Here is a 26,990-nt window from a genome sequence, read left to right as displayed (position 1 = left end):
TGACAAAAATGCCTGGCTTAGCAGGAGTATGGGGCTCCTTTCAAAGCACGTAGACTTACAAAGTTCCATAGGTTACTATGAGGGGCATAATCGAAAGGGGCGCCCAAGTTTTCCTGAGGATTTCCTTACAGGATGTCCCGGTGAAGGGGCAGGGAAACCCTTATTATCGAAACAAAATGGGCGTCCATCTTTCATTTCGATAATACTGTCGTGGACGCCCAAATCGCGAAATTTAGATCAACCTTAGAGATGGTCATCCTTAGAGATGGTCGTCCCCGATTTTCGGCGATAATGAAAACTGAGGACGCCCATCTCAGATTCGACCAAATGCAAGCCATTTGGTCGTGGGAGGAGCCAGGGGGTTAGTGTTAGGCACACCCCAGTCCCGCCTTCGCTATGCTTTCGACACGCCCCCGTGAACTTTGGTCGTCCCTGCGAAGGAAAGCAGTTGAGGATGCCCAAAATCGGCTTTCGATTTTGCCGATTTGGGCGACCCTGGGAAAAGGACGCCCACCTCCCGATTTGTATGAAAGATGAGTGCCCTTCTCTTTTGAAAATAAGCCTGTATGGGACTCTTTTTCAAAGTACTTAGACTTACAGAGTCTAAGTGCTTTGAAAATATGCCTCCACGTAACTTTGTAAGTCTAAGTGCTTTGAAAATATGCCTCAATGTATCCCGGAAGACAGTGAAACAAATTTTAAACACTCTTAACAGGATTGGCTCAGTCTGCCCCAATAACCCTTGATCTTTATAATAATGATTTGCCAGCCTTATCAGCCTGACCCAGAAGGGAGGGGACATAAAAGAAGCAGTTTAGAAAAGTGATACCAGCTGAATTCCCTGTCATTCAAGACATGACCTGTCCCAGTTTTCTGATTTTGGTAATGCCTATCACCCTGCCCCATAACCTGAGATCAGAAGTCATCAGATGGGTTCATAAAGAGAAAGCTAGTTTTTTTTTTCCAGGTATTAGTTTTTCAGACCTCATTGTCTCCTATTTCCCCACCCCCAAGTTTTTGGAGATTTGTAATTCTGTCTTTCCTATTGAGTTGAAAGGAGTACAGACCCCAGGATTCTTTGCAAATGGAGTTGGAAAACCAAGTTGGGAACAAGAAACATCTGTTTTCATTGAGTCACTGGATCACCCTATCCCAATAGTTTAGGGGTTGCTCCAATTAACTGAATAGGTTGATTCAGGCCTGCTTTTGTCCCATTATTTACATAAATTTGTAGTTCTAAAGGGAAATCAATGAAAAAATCAGAACCGCAAATCTGTAAATATATTGGTGCACAACTAGAACTGGATCAATCAGTTCATTTGGTCTGGGGTAAGGTAGAACCCTATTTTCCTAATCAGATAACTTAGAAGCGGAGATCAAGGACCAGAATGGTTAGAAAATCAGGATGACTGGAAAAGAATCTCCTGTGGACGTGGAGGTGACTCGACTCTGTTTGCCTTTCTATATCTCACCTGCCTACCTCTCTCTCCTGCTTTGGCTTCTCTTGTCTTGTTTCATGTGCACATACCCCAAAAAATGGGTTTGTGTAGTGGAAAGAACTATACCTACTCTCTCCCTGGGAACAACCCCCACCCCCCCCCCCCATCCCATCCTCTTCTTGTCTGACTTCTGCATTGCACGTCTGTTTTTCCTGTATTCTGGAATTGAGTGTTGCTGTAACACATGATGGCTGGAACAAGATCAGAGTCATAAAGAGCCCAATTCAGTAAAGGGCGCTAAAACTTAGGCACCAAACATTTGGGCACCAAGGGGGAGATTCTATATATAGACATAGACTTACATAGACATAGACTTACAAAGTTACATTGGAGCCTATATAACTTTGTAAATCTATGTTCTTTGAAAATGAGCCTCTATATCTCTCAGTCCTCAGCTTACCATATTATGATTGGTTACTACTAATCACTGATGGGCTGGTGGATACTGTTGATGTGATTTGAGGATAGGGATTAGGGGAGCTGGTATCTCAGCACAGGGCTTGGAGGTGATGATTAGCATATGTGGGTGGGAGGGATTTTATTGTTATTGATTTGCTGCTGTTATATTGTTACTGACCTTGAGTTCTTCTGGTAAAGTGTGAAAATTAAATGTGCAAAATAAATAAGTCAATTTGGTCCTTATTTGAGCTCCTCTTTGAATGGTTTTATCCAGCCAGAAGTGTTCCACTGGGACATCAACTTTACAATACGTTTCATATGTGTTTCTGATGTATTAAATATATATCACTTTGATATTCTGTTGGGGTGAAAGTTGTTATATTAATCTAAATTATTACTATATCAGAGCAGCCAGAACGCCAAGTTCCAGGAATGAGATGTGAGACCAGCACTGGATTTCCTGATGCATTATGGGTCCTATAGCATTCATGCCAATGGGTAGAATCAGGGTCTAGAAAATACCACACTACTTTGAGATTTAAGTTCAAAAACAGAACTAGCCAAAATGTCCCATCCTGGAACTAAGTAACTTAGCAGCTCTGCATTACCATCCTAAAGCATGCTGGAATAAGTAGTCTTTTTTTTTATTGAAGAGAAAATATGGTAAAAGTCTAGAACACTGGCATTGAAAACTACAAAACCAGAACTGGAGTGAATTATCTCACTGTTCATGGAAACCATTTGCGAGTATGCAGCTAGGGTTTCAAGCTGGCTCCATGTTGCTATTTATTTATTTATGTAGTTATATTTGTATTCCACCAATCTTTACAGTCCTGAGCAGATCACGGAGTAACATCTATAATAATGTAACAAATATAGAAATACACAATCAATAAGGTATAAATAAACTGAATTAAACTAAACAACTAACAAAAATTAAATATAAAATAAATAAAAATACATTGGAGCCGATATTCAGCCAGTGGTGTGTAGCGTGGATAAAGCCCACTGCCAGCGCTGAACCTGCAAATTCAATTCTGCACCATATCCAGTAATCAGCATTAAATTTCTGTTTCCATTTTTGGCTGCTGAAACTTATCTGGTTAAGCCAATATTCAGCACTAACCGGTTAAGTTCCTAGCGGTTAAAGATAAACCCAGCGCTGAATATCGGTGCTAACTGGACATATTGCGCGAAATAGCCAGTTAGCTGCTATGCGCTAACCGTGAATATTCAGAGGGAAATATCTCCTGGTTAGCCGGTTAAACACTAACTAAAGCTGACCAGTTAAATAGCACTGACTATCAGGGGAATTAAAATCAACAGGTCTTAAATAAGAACCTTTTTCTCAGACAGGGTCAAAACAATGTGTAAAAAACTGTGCTTTCAATGTCTTCAAAATGACAAATAGTTTCTAAACATGAGTGGAAGAAAGTTACACTATTTTGGACCAGTAGCAGAAAAAATATGAGGTCATATTTATGTTTTACAGTTGCAATGGATAGAATAACAATTTACATTGACTTGACCATAATGAATGGATGTGGTTATATGCAAATAACCTTGATGACAAATCAATTAAAGGAAAAGTATACAGCATTTTAAAAATTAAACATAGATATCTGAACTATGCACAAAATTTTACTGGCAGCCAGTGACGGTCTTTAAAGTATGGAGTAATATGTTCAAAATGACTTCCATACTAATAATTTGTGCAGCTGCATGACAAGCAGAAAAGTCCAAGCCTGGCTTTCCTCCACTGTATAATTTGTAATTCTAAAATTTTTATGGGAAGCAATGGGGAAATCAGTACTTAAGTGTAGCTTGTAATAAGGTAAAACAAGACAGAAACAAAAAAAGGCAAAGATCTGCCACAGAAATAGCAAACCGAAAGAAAAAAAGCAGATCAATAAAGACAAAAAAATGGAACAGGAGGGTAACAGAAGAAGTGGTTTATTACAAGTTACCCGACGTGACCACGTTTCGCCCTCAGGCTGCGTCAGGGGTACAAAAAATGTGATGTTTATGTTTTATTCATTATGTAGTTTTACTTTGTAGTTTTTTGTTACCCTCCTGTTCCATTTTTTTGTCTTTTTTAATCTGCTTTTTTTCTTTTGGTTTGATAAGGTAAAACAAGGACTGGATTAAGCTGTTCATTATGACAGAGAGTCAGTTAGCAATCTTAAATGCAGATGACTAAATTTTCAGGACTTTTCAAGAGATATATGCATTAGATGAGATCTCAAGGATTCAAAGTCTCAATGATGTCAAAAGTACAGAGCATGGGGATGAAAATACTGGAGGAGAATCTAGCAAAATACTAAGAGCAAGGGCTGAAAATACTAAAGGAGACTGGTAAAAATGCAGAATTCAAGAACAAAAAATGCTAAAGACTTGGGAGTGCCTACATTTCACTGATATGTGCTGTAAAAGCTACCATCCTTAGTGCTTAGGGAGAAAACTTTCAAAGCCATTTATGTTTCTTAGTTTGAAATGAACCAGCAAGAAGGAGGAATGGAGACAAAATATTTAAACTGGGATTTTAGAATGTTTAAAATGAGTGTATTGATTTGTTTTTGTGTTCTGTCCTCTTCATGCCAAATGTATACCCATCTCTCCTCCTCTGGCCATTGTTTTTGTGCATCTCACACTTCTTTCACTCTGGTCTTCCATACCACCTCTCAACATTCTCTCCTCCTTTTCTCATTCTCTCATCTGTGTGTACAGTGCCCATATGTTCATGTGCTGTGGTTGATGTACCAAATAACCTGCCAGGCAGAAGGATCAGCAGCATCACCAGAGATAAGAGACAGAAAGAAGCAGAGTCTGGGGACAAGTGAAACATTTGTGATCAGAATGTAATCCAGTCCTGGTTTTCTGACTTTTTCCCTCTGCTGTCTGATGCCTGCCTGGCCCTGATCCATCAGACCTAAAGTTTCCATAAGGCCCCATACTGGCATATGAGGATAAGCAGCCATAAATCACCAGAGCAAGGAGGTATTAGACCAGTAATGGTGATATAAAATGATACTGGTGCAACAGAACAGGTAATAACACGGTTTAAACTCTTCTTCCAGATAGGGTTATTGGTGAGACCTCTCGGGACTGCCAGCAAATGTTTATTAACCATCAGCATCTGCAGAGAGTGGCCAAGCTACTCACTTCTAAGTGGGAACATTTTTAGCCAGTCTGATTTTTTTAACATCCCAAAGCAGTGTGGTATATTTGGTCACTGATTCTACCCATTGAAATTATTGCTGCAGGTTTACAGTGTGCCATGATAGGGTTGTCAGAAATACAGGACTAGCCTAAAATATCCTTTCCAGAACTTAGTAACTTGGCTGCTCTGCATAGTGTGCATAAATTAAAACAGCTGAAAAACCTACCTGTGTATATGTATGTACATATCCATGCATAAACGCTTACATGCCCAATGCATATACACTTCCCCACAAGCAGGTGTGTCTATGCTTAGCAGAGCTGCCAAGTGAACCTGATTTTTGAGAGGTACATTTTAAGGCACTCTCCAGCCCTGCCCCACTCCACCCAGCCTCTCCTACTTTGCCCCTTGCTCCACTCCCTTGCTTACCAAAATTCCACGGTCGCAAAGCCGGTTAATCACCTCCCCCTCCGGCATCAGGAGATGACTTAATAAAAAGTCATCTCCTGCTGTTGCAGAACCAGTCTCACAATAAGAACTGTGAGATTTTATAGTTCTTATTGAAGGACTGGTCACATTGCAGCAGGAGATGATGCTTTATTAATGTATCTCCTGCTGCCGATGGAGGGGGATGCTGTTGAGAGGGAAGTTCTTCAAGCCCTAGTGGGAGTGAGGGAGATGATAAAGGAGACTTGGCAGGTCTGGCTTAGGTAACACAGAAAACACACACACACACACACACACAGGACCTGTGGTATCTCTAGTGTGTAAATGGACTTGTGGCCTATCTCTTTTTTTTTTTTTTTAGAGAAACTGAAACTGTGGGTTTATAAGTGCAATGGGTCAGCCAGAGCTGGTTTGCTGTGTTCTGTATGATCCAGGGTTATTCGATCATGCCCAGACAGACCTACAGTGCCTTGTAAAAGTCTTCACACCCTTTTGAAAGTGTATTATTATTAAATGCTTGCTATCCTGCCCATCATACATTTTCTGAGCAGTTTCCACTTCTAAATAGGGACATAAGAGAGGTTATGGGAGAAATGGAAGGACGAAACTCATAGAGGTGAGGGGGAATGTACAGTGGGGCCTGAGAGAGAGAACTGCAATTGATGACAGGAAAGATAGGGAAGGGAGAGGTTGAAAATGTCATATCTAGCAGGCTCATAATAAGAGCTGTCTTGCGTCAGTGAAGTGGGTATGGGGGGAAGTTAAGTGAAAATATTGTTGAATAGAAAGGTTTTCAAATTTGTTTTGAATTTCTTTAAGGAGGTCTGTGAGCATAGGTGAAGAGGCAACACATTCCAGAGAGGGGGGTCCTGTGACAGGGAAGATGGATTGGCGAGTAGTGTCATATTTAATCTGTCTAAAAGAGGGAAGCAGCAAACAATGATGTTGTGATGTGCGAAGTGTACATGGTGGGGTGTATGGTGTCAATAGAATTAAAAAAAGTAGGAATCCCATAGTTCACATTTTAAAAACTAGTAAGAGGATTTGATAGGAGAGAGGGATAACAAATGGACAGTTTGTTAGAAGAGGGGTGATATTGTCAAATATTTTAGCTGCTGTAATTAGTTTAATGCAGGGGCGTATCTGGACTTCGCCGGTAGGGGGGTCCAGAGCCGAGGTGAGGGGGCACATTTTAGCCCCCCCCCCCCCCCCCGGTGACCCCCCCGTCACCGCCGCCGCCGCCAGAACCAGAACCACCTCCAACAACTGTCGCCCTCCCGACGACCCTCTTGACCCCCTGCCCGCTGTCGCTTACCTGTGCTGGCGGGGGACCCCAACCCCCGCCAGCCGAAGCCGTTGTCCTTCGTTCGTTTGTTTTCTTCTTTCTGAGTCTGACTCTGACGTCCTGCAACGTGGGCTTACTTCTCGCTCTTCCGGGACTACTTCTGGCCTAACATGGCCGCTGGCGGTAGTCCCGCCCCAAGCATGCGTCATTTCCAGGTGAAAAAGAAAAACCTCAGAAATGGCTTGCTTGGCGATAACTCGGTAGTAATCGGACATCACCACATGTTGCTCAGTTACCACAGAGTTAACCCAGGAGCCCTTATCGCCACCTCAATGGGTGGCGGTAAGGGCTCCCTGCCGCATGACCATGTTTGCTGGTGGCTTTTTTATCCACTGCAGTAAAAAGGGCCATAGCACACAGGAAAAATGCCCCCTGCAGCTAGCTCAGGGCCCTTTTCCCCGCAACTTGGTTTTCCATAAAAGCAAATATAACAAAATACTAGCCCACATCATTGAGAGCACATTGTGCTGTCCAAAGATAGATAAACTTAACAGAGAAATAATACTAAATCAGTATATAAATCAAACGCTGCATTACTTTTCCCTTATTAAACTAATCCCCTACCTGCGGTCACTAAGCTGATTCTTAACAGAAAACTTTCCAAATGCCTGGATGAAAGAAAACATAATTCACACCTTGAAATATGATCAACCCCCCCCCCCCCCCCCCCCCAAAAAAAAAAAGAAGAGGCTCCCAGTGCAAGCATGCAAGCAGACGTGGCTTCAATTCTAAAAATCTTTTACGCTTAACCTGGGTAATCCTCACCACATCCAGAAACATTCTAACCTTCTGACCACAATACATAACATCTTCATTTTTTAAATAAGCTCGCAGAACCATATTTTTTATCTCTCTCGTATGTAAATGTCACTAGGAGGGTCACACAGTGATGGAAAACATCCTGCAAAGTTTCTAAACCCCTCCCCTACCTTTTACAAAGCCGTGTGGCAATGCTGACACAGCTCATTCACTGTGAATGGGCTGTATCGGCATTACCTCACCGGCAGCCACTAACACAGCTTTGTAAAAGGAGGGGGTAAGAATTTAGTTAAATCAAATTCAGACATGTTTCCAAGTATTTCCACAACTGCTCCATCCTGTTCTTGAGACACCTTTTTTTTAAAAAGAAAATAATATAAATTGGAAATTAACATAGAATCAGCATTTGATAGTGACAACTCTTTCTTCATATATTTTTGAAATAGTATCTCGGAAGAAAGCAAATTTAAGAAAGAAAGATTTTTGGACCTATAAAGATTTTCCAAATGCTCAGACTTGTTCTATAAAACCAAACTATCCTTAATGCCTGTGGTAGACATTGCTTGCAGTGTTTCCACTTTAGGCTCCAGACTACTCAACCTTTTATCTTGTAGCAGAGATTTGGAATCTAGGTCCACAAAGTTCTAGGATACTTGTTCTGAGTAATCACAAAGGTGGGAAACAGAAATTTCAACATATGTTCAACTTTTCACCATTAGCCTCCAGATATTCACCAATGAAATATCAGTAGGAACTTGATCTGTCCTGAAATTTAATTCAGGACACTGCACTGGCTTTAGTATTAGGCACCTGGAGGTAGAAGCTTGAGGAACAACTGTTAAGGCTCCCAGCCAAACTACACCAGGGGTTACAGGTACAAACATGGGAAACCCTTAGATTTATCAGCATTCAATTTCAGTTTGTCATTTAACCAGTCTGAAATTTGTGAAATTCTGTCATTAATTCTTTTTATGTCCTATGTGTTGGTGAGATTGAGAGGAGAGAGAATCTGGATGTTATCTGTGTAGACGTAAGCTATATAGCCTATAGACTATGTAAGCCTCAAGAGGGGTTCCATAAAAATGTTGAACAACACTGAAAAATACAATCTGAAATGCCTTAAAATATGAGTTTGTTTCACTGATAGTCTCCATTCTTTGTCGAAGCAAACCCAGATAAATATTGTTGTCAAAAATTGCTTTAACAAGGTCCTTAATAAGTTAAATATATTCAACCCGTGTCCAGTCACAGTTGCTGAACTGACTTAAATACATCTGGATGAAGAATTCAGCCATTTCTGTGAATTTGAAGCAAATGTCTAAACATACTGAACAGTGAGCTGCAGAAAGAACTTTGGGGTAAAATTATTCAAATGCACAGATTTGGAAAGGCTATTTAAAAATGTCAATGTATTTGACTATCCCATGGGGCACTCTAAGGTTCAAGTGGAAACATGATAGTACCACCAAGACACTGGCTTGAACAGGCCAGCCCTTCAAAGTTAGTAGCCATGGTTTAAAACATTGCTGAGGAATATCACTGTAAGGCCTAAGAATACTTTAAAATTGCTACAGATATCTGTAGCTGAGATTGAGGAAAATGTTTTCTGCTTTTCTCCTGGAGGAATTCTGCACAAAAATATATTTAAATTCTGTGCAAACATTTTGTAAATGATGCATACATTTTCACATTCTGCAAAATTCTGCATACTATTTTTGTGCAGAATTCCCCCAGCTTTTTCCCTTCTCAGGTTCCACCATCTCCAGCTCACTCTCTTTGCTTGAACTATTTTACTTCCCCTGGTTTAGCCCAGTTTTCTTTGCCCCTGCCCCATGGTGGAAACCTTCCATTTTCCAACCACCCCAACTCTCTGTTCATTTGTGCTATACCCTCTTTCACTCTGCCCTCCTCAGTTCTTGGCCTTCCCTGTTCCTTCCCCCTTCCCATGGCACACATAAGAACATAAGAATGGCCATACTGGGTCAGACCAATGGTCCTTCTAGCCCAGTATCCTTTTTTCCAAACAGTGGCCAAGCCAGGTCACAAGTACCTGGCAGAAACCCAATTAGCAGCAACATTCCATGCTACCAATCCTGGGGCAAGCAGTTGCTTCCCCATGTCTGTTTCAATAGCAGACTATGGACATTTCCTCCAGGAATTTCTCCATATCTTTTAAAAATCCAGATACGCTAACTGCTGTTACTACATCCTCCGGCAAAGAATTCCATGGCTGAACTATTCGTTGAGTGAAAAAATATTTCCTCCTATTTGTGATAAAAGTATTTCCATTTAACTTCTTTGAGTGTCCCCTAGTCTTTGTACTTTTGGAACGAGTGAAAAATCGATTTACTTCTACTCATTCTACAACACTCAACTTGCTGTCCTCCCAATTCCATGTGCATATCTCCAGTTTGATACAGCCTTCTCCACCCCCCCCCCCCTCCAGTTTTCTCCATCTTCCCTCTTCCACCCCCTAATACACACACACACACACACCACCACCACCACTTCTCTCAGCCCTGTCTCCACCATGACAAACCATCCCCATCCAACTTTCTCCAGCTCTCCCATGACACACCCCAATCCAGCTTTTCCCAGCCTCTTCCCTCACCTTGCTGTCCTGGCACTCACACCAACAGCTTTGCCACCACCCCCCCCCCCCTAGCTTTCTTCAGTCCACCCCCAAATCACACAGCAAGAGGACAAAGCACATGGCTGTCCATTGGGCCACATTGTCCTCCTCTGCCATGCTGGGACTGACTGTTCCTTTTAATCACATAGATCAAATGAACAGGTGGCTCAGGACAGCAGAGGAGGAGGACATGGCTCAGTGTACTGTAGTATGCCTGTTCCTCTTCCCAAATCACTACATTGAGGGAAGGAAGCTGAGCCACCAAGCCCTTGTCACATTTGTCTGCTGATGCTTAAGCCACAGCCTGTGCAAGTGGTGAATTCTATGCAAATTCTACATTGCATGGTTTCAAAGAATTCCCCCCAAAGCAACTGTTCATCATTTTCAAGACTATTCAACATGCATAGCCTGTATAGGAAGGTGGCAGAAAGGAAACAACGCTGAAGAAAAGCCATATGATGTGATGCATAGCATTTGCACAGAAATACTTAGGGGACGCTGCTACCCTTGGGGAGGAGGCTTTATCGTCTGATGAGATAAAATGGAACTTTTTGGTCTCAATGCTAAGTGCTAGTTGTGGAATGAAACAAACACAGCATATTATCCTGCTAACACCATTCCTACGGTAAAGCAAAGTAGTGGCAGAATTATTTTGTGGTGACACTTGGAAGAGTGGATAATGCAAAGTACAGGCAGATCCTAGAGGAAAGCCTGTTAGGGGGGCCCTTTTACACAGCGGCAGTAAGCCCAAAGCAGGCTTACTGCATGCTAATCTGGAACTACATCCAGCTCAACACGGGTGCAGTTCCAGCTCCAGCGTGCCATTTGCCGTGCTACGGAAAATAACTAGCTGTTTTCTAGCATGGCTCTAACCTAGCGGTAATCAGGCAGTGCCACATTAGTTAGTGTGGGAGCCCTTAACGCAAGTGCTCCCCATCCCCACATGGCCACGTGGTAGGTGAAATCTTACTGTATGGCCATGCCATTTTTTAGTCTTTTTACCCGTTGTGGTAAAAAGGGCCTCAGCGCATAGGAAAAATAACCCCCGCTGTTAGCGCAAGGCCTTTTTTACTGCAGCATGGTAAAAGAACCTCTCAGTTTGACATTGACCTGGGGCTCAGGAAAAGATTCTCCTTTCAGCAAGGCAATGATCCTGAGCACAAAGCAAAAGCAACAATGGATTCAGCAGTGTTGTTTAAAGTGCTAGGTCAAAGTACTTAAGTAAAGATAAATGCATATTTTGATACTTAAGTAAAAGTGAAAGGTACAGTGAAAATCACATAAAAAATGTACTTAAGTAGAAGTAAAAAAGTAATGCCTAGTGTAATACATTTTGAGTAAAAGTAAATAGTACTACTACTACTTATCATTTCTATAGCGCTACTAGACGTACGCAGCGCTGTACACTTGAACATGAAGAGACAGTCCCTGCTCGACAGAGCTTACAATCTAATTAGGACAGACAAACAGGACAAACAAGAGATAAGGGAATATTAAAGTGAGGATGATAAAATAAGGGTTCTGATGAGGAAGTGACATCACAGCACTGAATGGCTGCCTAGCTCCTCTACCACATTAATATCAGCAATATCCTGCTCCATCCTTGGGGCTTTTACGGTCTTACCTTGTGGAAAGTGTATCAGTGACCCTGCTTGGTCATGAGCAAAGCATTCTCGTCCACTTAAAAGGACAGTGAACGTTCTTCAGGCCATGCTGCTGGTAAAGGCCCTCTGTGCCATGTGTCTCTGGCTCTTCTCTCCCCATCTGATTCAGAGTCCGTGCTTTCTCTGGCTAACACTCGATCACACACTCTAAATGAGGCATCTCAAAGGAGCTTCATCAATGCCTGTCTGAGATTCGGGTGGAAATTAAATCATCTAAGGATGACAACCTGGAGAGCATGACGACCTTGAATTCTGACTTACGCGAGCTGGGAGGCCTTGTAGAAGATATTGAATTAAAACTGGATGAGCACGCAGACTCGATCACCTCTAATGCCTCTTGCACTCAGCAGCTTGTGATGCAGTACGAGGATCTTCAGCACAAGCTGGATGATTTGGAAAACCGGGGGCGCCAGAAAAACCTTTGGTTTTGCAGTGTCACTGAGGGAGGTCAGACAGAAGATGTACCAGCTATTGTCCGCACTCTTTGCTCTCAACTGTTGGGCCTGGATGCTGTTTTCACACCTTTACTTCTGGAGAGAGTACCCCATTCTCTAGGACAATGAGCTGACAATCGACCCTGAGATATCATTGCCTGTTTCGTTAATTTCGAGGACAAGGACCCTATTCTGCAGTGAGCCAGACAAGTTCCACACTTGGATTACAGTGAATCCAGGATTTCTGTGTTCCAGGATTTTACACTTTGTCTCAACGATGACTATTGAAGCCTGCATTGGATATTTTAATCAAGGAAAAGTTTTCATATCGTTGAGGATTTCCCTTCTCTCTGTGTTTTGCATTTGCAAGACAGATTGCATCATGTGCAGTCTCTGGTCACTGCTTGGAAGCTGTTACATGCTGCAGGTCTCTCAGCTACAGCCTCCCTTCCAAGTCAGGTGGCTCCTGCTACTTGGGCTAAGCTGCAGAGGTGACAAAGAGTGCCAGCCAAGCCTAGGAGGGTGTCTACTGTGGAGACTGCTGCTGCACCTGAATGACTGTTTCTTTATCCTGTTCTTTATTTCTATAGGGCTATTTAGTTATGGAATTGTGTTGGACGGGGTGTTCAAATTAGTGAATGTTCTCCAGGTTTTTAAAAAAGTTTCCAGAGGAGATCCGGGAAATTATAGACTGGTGAGTCTGACGACAGTGCTGGACAAAATGGTAGAGACTGTTATTAAGAACAAAATTACAGAGCATATTCAAAAGCATGGATTAATGAGACAAAGTCAACATGGATTTAGTGAAGGGAAATCTTGCCTCACCAATCTACTACATTTCTTTGAAGGGGTGAACAAACATGTGGATAAAGGTGAGCCGGTTGATATTGTGTATCTGGATTTTCAGAAAGCATTTGACAAAGTACCTCATGAAAGACTCCAGAGGAAATTGGAGAGTCATGGGATAGGAGGTAGGGTTCTATTGTGGATTAAAAATTGGTTAAAAGATAGAAACCAGAGAGTAGGGTTAAATGGTCAGTATTCTCAATGGAGAAGGGTAGTTAGTGGGGTTCCCCAGGGCTCTGTGCTGGGACCGCTGCTTTTTAACATATTTATAAATGACCTAGAGATGGGAGTAACTAGTAACAAAGTTACTCAAAGTCGTTAAATTGCGGGTGGATTGTGAAAAATGACAAGTGGACCTTACGAGACAGGGAGACTGGGCGTCTAAATGGCAGATGACATTTAATGTAAGCAAGTGCAAAGTGATGCATGTGGGAAAGAGGAACCCGAATTATAGCTATGTCATGCAAGGTTCCACATTAGGAGTTACGGACCAAGAAAGGGATCTAGGTGTCATTGATGATACGTTGAAACCTTCTGCTCAGTGTGCTGCTGCGGCTAAGAAAGCAAATAGAATGTTAGGTATTATTAGGAAAGGAATGGAAAACAAAAATGAGGATGTTATAATGCATTTGTATCGCTCCATGGTGCGACTGCACCTCAAATATTGTGTTCAATTCTGGTCGCTGCATCTCAAAAAAGATATAGTGGAATTAGAAAAGGTGCAGAGAAGGGCGAGGAAAATGATAAAAGGGATGGGACGACTTCCCTTTGAGGAAATGCTAAAGCGGCTAGGGCTCTTCAGCTTGGAGAAAAGGCGGCTGAGGGGAGATATGATAGAGGTCTATAAAATAATGAGTGGAGTTGAATGGGTAGATGTGAAGTGTCTGTTCACGCTTTCCAAAAATACTAGGACTAGGGGGCATGCGATGAAGCTACAATGTAGTAAATTTAAAACAAATCGGAGAAAATTTTTCTTCACTCAACAAGTAATTAAACTCTGGAATTCGTTGCAAGAGAATGTGGTAAAGGCGGTTAGCTTAGCGGAGTTTTTAAAAGGTTTGGACAGCTTCCTAAAGGAAAAGTCCATAGACCGTTATTAAATGGACTTGGGGAAAGTCCACTATTTCTGGGATAAGCAGTATAAAATGTTTTGTACATTTTTGGGATCTTGCCAGGTATCTGTGACCTGGATTGGCCACTGTTGGAAACAGGATGCTGGACTCGATGGACCTTTGGTCTTTCCCAGTATGGCAATACTTATGTACTTATGTACCCCCACATTCCTCCTTGTAGCCCAGCATCAACCCTGCCCTTCCATACCCTCCCATTTCTCCTTGAAGCCCAGCAATCAACCCTGCTCTGCTCTTCCCATCCCCCATAGCCTGGCATCTCTCCATCCTTCCCAATCTGCAATCCCCCACCCAGAAGCCCACCAGCATTACAAATAAAACTTTTTTTAACCTTGGCTGAGCCCATTCCATACTGGGTTCTGGGTGGGAGTCCCACCAGCACTATACTTCAAACTTTTTTTGTTTGTTTATTTACCTGGGCTTTCCTGCCACTGATGAGGCCCTGATCAGTGGTGCAGTAATGGAAAGGACGCCCAAGATGACTCTTCGCAGTGACTGTTAACTGCGATCCATGGGAGAGTGATTTCCCGGGGGCACGGGACAAGAGCAGCCAGCTAAGTTAAAGGCAGTGCTGCTGCTGGGGCTCCCAAGTACCAGCTCCCCAACTCTGTTGCAGCCTATCCAGGTCCCGGGAGCTCACTACTGGACTGGTGTCTGCTGAGGTGGGAGGCTCAAACTGTGCCAGGCTGCGAGGGCAGGTATCAGTGAGGATGCAGCAGAGATAGAGCTAAGGGAAGCTGTAGCGGTGGTTCCTAATTCCCGAGCAGTAGGCAACATGGCAGGAGAGAAGGGCTCAACTGTAGCTATGTACCTGCTCAAAACCTCTTCTTTTTTTTTTTGTCCAAAGTGAAGCTGCAGTAGTGAAGATCAAGATAGGCAATCTCTACTCTTCAGCAGGGTAAGGACGGAGCCACAGCAGTTAACGCAAACAACCTTGAGTGAGCTGAAAGGTCCCAGCAGTGAACAGGCAACCTCTGGCGGGTTATGGCACCTTCTCTGTGCTATGTCCCACCCATGTGGAGGAGGCAGGATGCGGCAGAGAGAAGGCCCTGTCTTCATTGCTCTGACCTTGTAGCCTGTCGGAGGTTGTCTGTGTTAATGGCTGTGGTGGACAGGCTAGCTACAAAAGGGGAAGGTAAGTTTTAAGGACCACATGAGGGTAGAGAGAGTAATGCTAGACACATAGAGTGAGGAAAGGATAGATGGCGAGAGAAAGACTGGACCAGAAAAGAGAAGCCGCCCTTAACTGCTGCAGCTGCTAGAGACTGAAGGCAAATTTTAAGGACCCCATGAGGGGAAAAATGGGAGGGGAGATGTCAGAGCCATATGAAAAGAAGGAGGGGAAGGAAAATATACAGCCTTTTACTTCTAATGAATCAGCATGTAACGAGGTAAAAGTACTTAAAAGTGGTTCAGATAATACTTTGTTACAAGTAAAAGTGTTCATGCTTGTCTTGTACTTGGTAACAAGTAAAAGTAATGAAATGTTTACTTAAGCATAGGTGTCAGAATGGGGGAAGCCACAGGTGCCATGGCACTCCAAAACATTTGGAGGGGGAAGGATGTGCACCAGGCTCTCCTCACTCCCACCCGACACCCCACCATTGCTGCTGCTGTTGCTGCTGTCACCGCCAGCAAAAACAAAAAGAGATTGCAAGGCCGCACTATTCCTGCTCGCGGCAGCTGACTCTACCCTGGAACAGGAAGTGATGTCAGAGGGGGGCTGGACTGGCAGCTGCGAGTTGGAATAGAGTGGCCCTGCGGTTCTTTTACATTTGTTTTACCACCACTGCTGCTGTTGTTCTGAATAAACAGCAGCAGCGGTGGGCATGTTGGGTTGGGGGGGGGGGGAAGGAGGTAGACTCTGGATGTTGGGGGCAGAGAAAGGGGGCAAACACTGGATGTAGGGGGAAAGAGGGACAAACGCTGGATGTAGGGGGAAAAGGGACAGATGGATTTAGGAGGAGAAGGATTCAGATGTTGGATGTAGGGGAAGAGGGGGACAGATGTTGGATGTAGGGGAAAAGAGGGACAGATACTGCATGTAGGGGGAGAGGAGGACAGAAGCCAGATGGATGAGGGCAAAAAAGGGACAGACGCCAGATGGAAGAGGGGAGATAGGAGACAGATGCCCATATGAATATAATGAATGTCTTATCATTTAGCACATGCTAATCATTAGCATGCCTTTGTAAAAGGACCCCTTAGTGTAGTGGTTGGAATATGTCAGTTTTTGAAATTTATGTCTGCTATCTTTATATTTGCACAGTATAGAGAGATATGCATCACTTTTTCTCTTTCTCTGGAGTTGCACTGTGGCTTCATATGGGTTCATTTTAATATTTTTCTACATATTTCTATTTTTAATTTGTGGTTAATTTATACTGTGTGAGAGTCTGTCTGCTATTATGGTAGTTTTGCTCTTTAGGTCCTGAGTGACATTTGTAGTGTTTTGTATTACTTCGCAGTATGTCTGGTACTGGATTTTGGATTTGAATTTAGATCACAGCTTTCTTAGTAATAGCTTAAGGCAAGTTACATTCAGGTACAATAGGTATTTTCTTGTCCTTGGAGGGCTTACAATTTTAGTTTTGCTCCTGACTCAATGGAGAGTTAGTGATGTACAAGATTTCAAGGAGCAGCAGTGGCTTCCAGTTTGCCAGTAACCTCAGGATTTCTGTTAAAGTGCTGCTGAACATCAGTGTTCACATGGCCAGTGGGAAGATGCAGGTCTGATGAACTAGGGCTGACAGAGAGCCAAGTATTAAAGCACAGATGCTCAAGGACTCACGCCCACTGGCCTCTATGATTTTGTTGCTGTGCCAGTTGGAGTATTGCTGCCCTTGGGAAGGGAGATAAGAAACTAAACATGCCGTGGGGGCAGGGAGGCGGAGAGAAGTGCTGGAGACCATGTGGAGGGGTTTAGGAAAGGAGAGAAGTGCTGGAGACTAGGGGGAAGGAGAGGAGAGAAAGGCTGGGCACTATGGTGGGGGGGGGGGGTTTCAAAGGTAGGGAAATATGCTGAATGCTGTGGGAGGGGGCGCCTGGGATAGTAGGTAAGGGGATATGCTGGAGCTGGGGGCAGAGCATGGGTGGGGTTGGAGGGTGGAGCTTGGCACCCCAAACAAAATGTGTTCTGCTGCTCCTGTACTTAAGTATTGTAACCCGTTGCTTTTACTTCATTATTATACAATACTGGGATTCAGTGAACGTGTTAGAGTGGCTCAGAAACCTAAGACTTTAATTCAATAAAAATATGTGGAAAGCTTTGAAAATTGCAGTTGATAGACGATCCCCAGCCAACTTGAAAGAGCTTATGAATCAAGGGGTGTGAAAACTTATGCAGTCAAGATATTTTGATTTATAGTGGGATAGAAAACCCGGTGGGTGTCTATCCCACTATAAACCATAATATTCTACTGCTTTGTCACCCGCTTATCACCCACCCTCCCTATCTCTCACCCACCCAGCTGTCCCTGTTTCTCACCTAACCCACCCCACCCTCTTCCTGTGAGACTGTTATTGGAATAATTTTCTGTTTCACTTACATATTCTGATATTTCTCAATATTTGCTTATTTCTGATCTGAAGAAGAAGGGTTACCTTCGAATGCTAAAAATGTATTACGTTAGTCCAATAAAAGGCATCAACTTATTTTCTTTTTCATATTTTGTTTTATTTGTATTTATTACCTTTAAAAGTGGACTAACACTGCTACCACACCACTTCACTGAATCTATCTACAATTGTTCTTTCACATTGAAAGTGTAGAGTTATGTAGATTGGTGAAACAAACTCCTACAGTAATGCAGCAGAAAGGGGAAAATGTGCAAGGATGTGAAGATTTTTACAAGTCCCTTTATGCTGCCAAACTGTAGGAACAAAATCTGTGCCTTATTCTTCATGTCAGTGACATCTCCTATGGCTGTCTGTCAGATATAGCATAATTATACTCCACTTTGAGAAGCTGTATAATGTCTTATCTCTCCCTGTGGCCCAGTTATAAAAGATATTTGTGTTTAGCAGTGTTTCTTACCAAATAAGTGTGGTGCTGCATATTGCTGGCATTGGAAGGCCAGGCATGAGTGTTAATACACTGAAACATCATCAGTTGTATGCATAATTTTATTTTAAAGCTCATAAGAATTTGGCTTTTGTAGACACTGTGCAATATTTGTTTTCTTTAAGAAGAATTATAAATTGACATTCTCCAAGGACAAGCAGGCTGTCATATTCTCACAGGTGGGTGACGTAATCCGAGAGAGCCTGATGTGGACACTAACTAGTATGCGCTGTTGCCTTCTCACCCAATGCGTGAGAGCAGGTCCCTCAGTCTCATTTTTTCCGCATAGCAAGGAGGACACATTCTGTGTTCTCCTCACAATGTGTATATTTCTGTCTCTTGCGGTGCCTTCATGTGCAGGTGTTTTTTCATCTTATTGGCTGTTTTTTGTTGTTCTTTTTGTTTTCTAATTCCCCTTTATTTTAGCTAGGTTTTTGGCTCTTCAAGTTTCCTTTTTTTTTTCACGAGCTGCCAAGTCCGTTTATGCCAGAGCACAAACTTCAGTTTGAACGCTGCTCCTTTTATGGTTCACGATTGAGTTGTTTAATTTGGCCACGATTCTTTTCTCAATGTTCCAGAAGACCCCCAGTGGCTTCAAGAGGTGTGCCCAATGTAATTGGTTGATTTTTTTGTGATGGCACCCACTCTTGGTACAGCAGGTGCCTTGGGCCTGACCATGAGCCTAACTCTTGTTCTCTCTGTTTAAAAATGCAGTTGATGACACAGAGGGTGCAGAAGGTCCAACAATAGATACTTTTTTGCTCCTCGAAGGTTAGTACATGATCATCAGCACTGGAAGCATCAACCTTGATGGCTGCCAAGACTTCAACATCCACTAGGAGCGCACCAGCATTGAGAAGATCTACACCTGTCTTGACATCAGGTGCTGAGAGTAGACCCCAGGTCTGGTCAGCATTGGATCTAACACCAAGGGCACGTCCAGCTTTGACATTCTCATCGGCAGCAGTCCTCATCAATGCACGGTACTGGGAGCACCAAGGCATTGGCTTCACCGGTACCTGAGAAGCACCAGCACTGGGAGGAGCACTCCCCCTCTTTGGAAGATGTGCTGGTGTGCAAGTCTCCAAGCAGCCTTGTCCCTGCTACCGGTTCGGCACCAATGCTTTTCTGCCATCTCCCCCGCCTTTGTCGATGCCTTCCTTTGTTGAGTGGTTCTGAGCCATGCAGATGCTGCAGCTGCAAACTTCAGTCATTGAGGGCATTTGTGCCAGCTGCAGATCAGCACCAGATTCTTCCAGAGATTTAACATTCTCTGAGGATAAGCAGGCTGCTTGTTCTCACATGTGGGTCAACGTCCACGTCAGCCAGGGAACCGGCATTTTGCAAGAGCAAAAAATAAACAAACTTTTGCCAGAGTCTTCTGGTGGGCGTGCAGTGGACTGACGTCCTGCCCGCCACGGGAGCGTGTCTCAGTTTTTCTTTTTCCGTAACGAGGTGCGGCAGGTTCCTCCTGTGCTCCTCGTTGAGGCCCTGGGAAAGGAGTCTTCATTTTTTTGCGAGTTTTGCTGCTGTTTGTTTAAAAAAAGACTTTCCCCTTTTATATTTTGCTTAGTTTATTTTTTACCCTTTAATTTTAAGTTTTCTTTCTTTTTTGTCGTGGCCGGCCTTTAGGCCATGCGGTCGGGTTCTCCCCTTTTGTGCCCTTTTCTTTTTGGTACAATCGCGTCATTTGATTTTGCCGAAGCCGTTTTCCTCTCATGCCATCGAAGGCACCCAGCGGCTTCAAATGTTGTACTCGGTGCAACTGGACCATCTTAGGTACCGATACTCATTCTTGGTGTATCCAGTGCCTTGGGCCTGACCATAGCCCAGCCGCTTGTACTCTGTGTCTTCATATGAAGAAATGGACTCAAGTGTCTCGAGAAGCCCAGTGAGAGAAATGTTTTGGGGCTCAGTCTGGTCCTTCAACATCGGTACTGAGGACAGCGGCGGCAGCGTTGACATCGAGGGAGGCATCAACGTCGGGAGCAGAGGTAATGGATGCGGAGAGATCAAGTTACGCTCGGAGCAGTGAGGCATCGAGTGAGTCTCCATCTGTCTCGAGGCCTCCTGTTATGCAGGCCCCCGGGACCGACCTTTGTTGACCCGACCCCAAGGAGGCGTGAGGATTCCATGTCGTCCTCATCGGTACCGAGGAGTCTCGATGACGGGCGTCGAGCGAAGGCGAAGAAGCACCGTCATCAATCTCCTTCTGCACACAGTGCCGGGAGCTCCGGGGCGTCGAGGGACTTGGCACCCGAGAAGCGTTGGCCGCTCCACCTCTATACAACAGGTGCCGATTGGCTGGTCAAGAGCACATTGCAGGAAGAGGTGACAGAGTTACTGCTCCTAACTATTTGGGTGTTCGAGCTATTAAGGTTTGTCATAAACTACCCCAAGTATCACCTTCTTCCAGTCCAGCGATTGGAGTACATAGGAACCCTACTCAATACATTGCAGGCTCGGGCTTTTCTCCCACAACGAGAGCAGACACCTTGACAGCACTATCCTTGCAGGTCTGAAGCAGCAAGCAGATCACAGCATGGAAATGTTGAGATTGATGGGCCACATGACCTCAACAGTGCATGCCACTCCCATGGCACAGATCTATTTGAGAGAGGCCCAGTGGACCTTAGATTCCCAGTGGTTTCAGGCGACTGGAAATCTAGCAGATGAATTCCAGATTCCACCAGAGTTAACTCATGCCCTTCTCTGGTGAACAATTCGATAAAACTTGACTGTGGGACTACCATTCCAAATTCTGCCACCTCAAAAGGTGTTAACAATGAATGCATGTAACCTATGATGGGGAGCTCATATAGATGGGCTTCACATCCAGGGTACTTGGTATGCTGAGGAAACAGATCTTCATATCAACCTCCTCAAGCTATGGGCCATTTGGAATGCTCTAAAGGCTTTCAGAGATCGGCAACAGAACCAAATTATTCTCATTCAAACAGACAACCAGGTTGTAATGTTTTGTGTAAATAAGCAGGGGGATGTGGGTTCCTATCCCTTATGTCAGGAAGCAGTGGGTATGTGGCAGTGGGCTCTCCTTCACAGAATGGTACTTCAAGCCACATACCTACCAGGAAAGGATAACTGCCTGGCAGACAGACTGATCAGGTTTTTGTAACCACATGAGTGGTCTCTCAACATGGGCATAGCCGGCAAGATCTTCCGAGCTTGGGGCACCCCCTTGGTGTTTTTTGTTTTGGGTTTTTTTTTGTCACTCATTTTAACAACAAAGTCCCCCAGTTCTGTTCCATGTTCAGATCACACGGAAGACTAGCATCAAGTGCCTTTCTCCTACACTGGGGGAAGGGACTTCTGTATGTGTATCCTCTGATACCTCTCATAGAGAAGACTTTGCTGAAACTCAAGCAAGACCATAGTAACATAGTAACATAGTAGATGACGGCAAAAAAAGACCTGCATGGTCCATCCAGTCTGCCCAACAAGATAAACTCATATGTGCTACTTTTTGTGTATACCTTACCTTGATTTGTACCTGTCCTTTTCAGGGCACAGACCATGTAAGTCTGCCCAGCACTATCCCCGCCTCGCCTCCCAATCACCAGCCCCGCCTCCCACCACCGGCTCTGGCACTGACCATATAAGACTGCCCAGCACTGTCCCCGCCTCCCGCCACCGGCTGTGCCACCCAATCTCGGCTAAGCTTCTTAGGATCTGTTCCTTCTGAACAGGATTCCTTTATGTTTGTCCCAAGCGTGCTTGAATTCTGTTACCATTTTCATTTCCACCACCTCCCGCGGGAGGGCATTCCAAGCATCCACTACTTTCTCTGTGAAAAAATACTTCCTGACATTTTTCTTGAGTCTGCCCCCCTTCAATCTCATTTCATGTCCTCTCATTCTACCTCCTTCGCATCTCCGGAAAAGGTTCATTTGCAGATTAATACTTTTCAAATATTTGAACGTCGGTATCATATCACCCCTGTTTCTCCTTTCTTCCAGAGTATACATGTTCAGGTCATCAAGTCTCTCCTCATACGTCTTGTAATGCAAATCCCTTACCATTCTCGTAGCTTTTTTTTGCACCGCTTCAATTCTTTTTACATCCTTCGCAAGGTACTGCCTCCAAAACTGAACACAATACTCTAGGTGGGGTCTCACCAACAACTTATATAGGGACATTAACACCCCCTTTCTTCTGCTGGTCACACCTCTCTCTATACAGCCTAACAACCTTCTAGCTATGGCCACCGCCTTGTCACACTGTTTCATCGCCTTCAGATCCTTAGATACTATCACCCCAAGATCCCTCTCCCCGTCCGTTCCTATCACACTCTCCCCGCTTAACACATACGTCTCCCGAGGATTTCTATTCCCTAAGTGCATCACTTTGCATTTCTTCGCGTTGAATTTTAATTGCCAAACCTTAGACCATTCTTCTAGCTTCCTCAGATCCTTTTTCATGTTTTCCACTCCCTCCAGGGTGTCCACTCTATTACAGATCTATTACAGACCAGGGAACTATAATCCTAATTGCACCTTACTGACTGAGGCAGATCTGGTTTCCTCTTCTTCTGGAGTTATCCTCTGAAGATCCATGGAGATTGGAATAGTTTCCAACCCTCATGAAATGAGACATGAAATGAGATTGAAGGGGGGCAGACTCAAGAAAAATGTCAGGAAGTATTTTTTCATGGAGAGAGTAGTGGATGCTTGGAATGCCCTCCCGCAGGAGGTGGTGGAAATGAAAACGGTAACGGAATCCAAACATGCGTGGGATAAGCATAAAGGAATCCTTTGCCAAAGGAATGGATCCTCAGGAGCTTAGTCAAGATCGGGAGGCGGGGCTGGTGGTTGGGAGGCGGGGATAGGGCTGGGCAAACTTATACGGTCTGTACCAGAGCCGGTGGTGGGAAGCGGGACTGGTGGTTGGGAGGCGGGGATAGTGCTGGACAGACTTGTACGGTCTGTGCCAGAGCCGGTGGTTGGGAGGCAGGGCTGGTGGTGGGGAGGTGAGGATAGTGCTGGGCAGACTTATACGGTCTGTGCCTGTGCCAGAGCCGGTGGTGGGGAGGTGGGGCTGGTGGTTGGGAGGCGGGGATAGTGCGGGGCAGACTTATACGGTCTGTGCCCTGAAGAGCACAGGTACAAATCAAAGTAGGGTATACACAAAAAGCAGCAAATATGAGTTATCTTGTTGGGCAGACTGGATGGACCGTGCAGGTCTTTTTCTGCCGTCATCTACTATGTTACTATATCCTGCATACCAAGCTTCAATCCCTGGCCCTCACGGTGTGGATGTTGAGAACATAGAATTTGAATCCTAAGATTTGCCGGAGGCAGTCTCCCGCATTTTGCTGGCTTCCAGGAAAGACTACACTAAGAGGTGTTACTCATTTAAGTGGAGGAGGTTTGCTGTCTGGTGTGAGGACAGGACTTTAGATCCCCTCACATACACTAAATAAAAACTACTTGAATATTTCCTGCACCTTTCTGAGTCCGATTTGAAAACCAACTCGGTAAGGGTTCATCTAAGTTCAATTAGTGCTTATCGTCACCGTATAGGAGGTAAGCCCATCTCTATTCAGCCTTTAGTTGTTCGCTTCATGTGAGGTTTGTTACTAACAAAGTCCCCTGTCACTGTCATGGAATCTCAACGTTGTCCTCACCCAGCTGATGACAGCTCCTTTTGAGCCACTTGATTCCTGTCATCTGACCTGGAAAGTTGTGTTTTTGGTGACGCTCACAGATTCAGTGAGCTTCAGGCCCTAGTAGCTGATCCACCTTACACTAAGTTTCATTGCAATAGAGTAGTTTTCCACACGCACCCTAAGTTCCTTCCTAAGGTAGTGCCAGAATTCCGTCTTAACCAGTCAATCATCCTGCCAATATTTTTTCCAAAACCACATGTCCATCCTGGCGAGAGTGTACTGCATACCTTTAGATTGCAAGCAAGCCTTAGTCTTCTGTCTGGAGCAGACTAAAGCCCATAGATTGTCCACCCATCTTTTTGTTTCTTTTGACCCAAACCGGATGGGGGTAGCAATTGGCAAAGGCATCATTTCTAATTGGCAAACAGATTGCATCTCCTTTACTTATTCCCAGGCTGGGCTGACTGGAGTTCATGTCAAGGGTTCATAATGTCAGAGCCATGGCAATGTTAGTAGTCCATTTGAGGTCAGCCTCCGTAGATGAGATTTGCAAAGCTGCGATGTGGTAATCTGTCCACACATTCACATCCCATTACTGCCTTGAACAGGATACCAGATGTGGTAGCTGGTTCAGGCATCCAGTCCTGAAGAATTTGCTCAGTGCCTAGAATCCAACTCCACCCCCTAGTTTTATTTCGTTCCAGGCTGCACCTTCACAGCTAGTATGAGAATAGTTTCAGGTTAATTGACTTCCAGGTAGGGTTACCATATTTGCTCCCCCCAAAAAGAGGACACATACCCCGCCCCCTACCCCACCATACTCTCCGCCCCACCCCCTGTCACATACCGCCCCACCCCTTTCACACCCCCACCCACCCCACCCCCATCACACCTCCCTAAGGGTGTCCTATCCTCCCCTCCCCTTACCTTACTGTACTGCCCTGCCCTGGTGGTCTAGTGACCTCTTTGAGGCAGGAGAAAGCCCCCACTTTCCTGCCCAGAACGGCTGCAGAGGCTGTCTTGCTCCTTCCCATATTGGTGCCAATTCAAAATGGCCACCAAGAGTGACCTTGCAAGACTTCTGCAGAAGTCTCGCAAGGCTGCTTCAACTCGGTGGCCATTTTGAATCGGCGCTGGGACCAGAGTCAGCAAACAACAGTCTTCAGGCACTCTGGGCAGGAAAGAGGGGGCTCTTTCCTGCCCCGAAGAGGTCACTAGACCACCAGGGCAGTACAGTAAGGGGAGGATAGGACACTACTAGGCCCGCCCGCCCACCTGTCCGTTTGTCTGCAAATCCAGACAAATGGGCAGGCTGGCAAAACCCACCCGGTTGCCCGGCAAAGTCCTCAAAAAGAGGACGTGTCCGGGTAAAGCCAGACATATGGTAACCCTACTTCCAGGCCTTGATGTTTCGCGTCCCTGTTCTCCTAGCATTGTTGTTTTCAGTGAGCCTGGTAACTAAGGATTCCCAGCTATGAGAATATGAAGTCCTGCTTGTCCTCGGAGAAAGCAAAGTTATTCACCTGTAGCAGGTATTCTCCAAGGACAGCAGGCCAAGTATTCTCACATACCCTCCCACCTCTCCTTGGAGTTGTATTCTTTAGCTATCATATATGCCTGAAGGACCTGCAGGCGGGAAGGCACTCGTGCATACGAGGTGGGATGCTACTGGAAATTTCTCAGTTTTGCTAGTCAGCGTCCACTCCAGGCTCCGTCGGATGATGTCACCCAGCTGTGACCAGCTATGAGAATACTTGGTCGCCTGTCCTCGGAGAACAGATGCTACAGGTGAGTAGCTTTGTTTTTTCTGAGCACACCACATTATAAAAATGTATAAATAAGTTGCAAATGACTGGTAGATGTTTGGATAATATGATATAGATTAGTTTTAGAGAATGTTTTCGAATTACATATTTTTGTGTTTTACCTGGATTTTGGTGATTAATTATTATTTTATTAATCCAGAAGATTATGATTTATTATATATTTTTCCTGTTGAGTTTTTTTCTGTTAAAAGAAATACATATGCATAAAATATATATGCATACATTTAAAAATATATATGTGAAAGCATAATCAGTATAAAAATCAAACATAAAATTTTTAAAAGCTTAATTCATATAAAAAGATGAATAAATAAATGAGTAAATTATCAAAAGACATATGTCATACATCAAATAGACGTGGAGGGGCATTTTTGATAGAACGTCTAAATCAGAATTTGGACGTTTTACACAAAATGTCCAAATTCTGAACAGGAAAGAAGGTAATTTTCAAAAAAGATGAACATCTATCTTTTGTTTTCAAAAATACTATGGATGTTTTGTGATTTGGATGTTTTTTTTTTTTTTGAGCCATTAAAAGAAAATGTCCAAGAGCAAAACGTCCAAAATCAAGCCATTGGAACGTAGGAGGAGCCAGCACTTTTAGTAGACTGGTCCCCCTGACATCCAAGGACAGCAATAGGGCACCCTAGGGGGCACTGCAGTGGACTTCATAAACTGTACCCAGGTACACATCTACTACTACTACTACTTATCATTTCTAAAGCGCTACTAGACGTACACAGCGCTGTAAACTTGAACATGAAGAGACAGTCCCTGCTTGACAGAGCTTACAATCTAATTAGGACAGACAAACAGGACAAACAAGCGATAAGGGAATACTAAAGTGAGGGTGATAAAATAAGTGTTCTGAACAAGTGAATAAGGGTTAGGAGTTAAAAGCTGCATCAAAAAGGTGGGCTTTTAGCTCTTCCCTAGATTCTAAAAATGCACCTTACAAGACTAAATTAAAAATTTAATTCCCTTCCCTACCCTGCCCAGGTGTCCAGCATCTCTACCTCTTCTCTCAGAGCCACCATCTGACCATTGCTCCCTTACCTTGTGTGCTGAGCCCCCTAAAACCCACCCAAAACCCACTACCCCAACTGTACACCACTATCATAGCCCTTACTGGTGAAGGGGGCATCTATATGTGGGTACAG

The 26,990-nt window shown here is 44.2% G+C and overlaps 1 protein-coding gene across 21 annotated transcripts in view; it reads left to right on the top strand.

The window, feature by feature from the left end:
- The window catches only part of CAMK2B (calcium/calmodulin dependent protein kinase II beta), a 453,822-nt gene that overhangs the window by 226,356 nt on the left and 200,476 nt on the right, over nucleotides 1–26,990 (top strand). The gene's annotated exons all lie outside the window — the stretch shown is intronic.

The sequence above is a fragment of the Microcaecilia unicolor genome, chromosome 4 (genome assembly GCF_901765095.1).
Source record: "Microcaecilia unicolor chromosome 4, aMicUni1.1, whole genome shotgun sequence".
NCBI lineage: Eukaryota > Metazoa > Chordata > Amphibia > Gymnophiona > Siphonopidae > Microcaecilia > Microcaecilia unicolor.
This window is presented reverse-complemented; position numbering and strand designations above follow the sequence as displayed.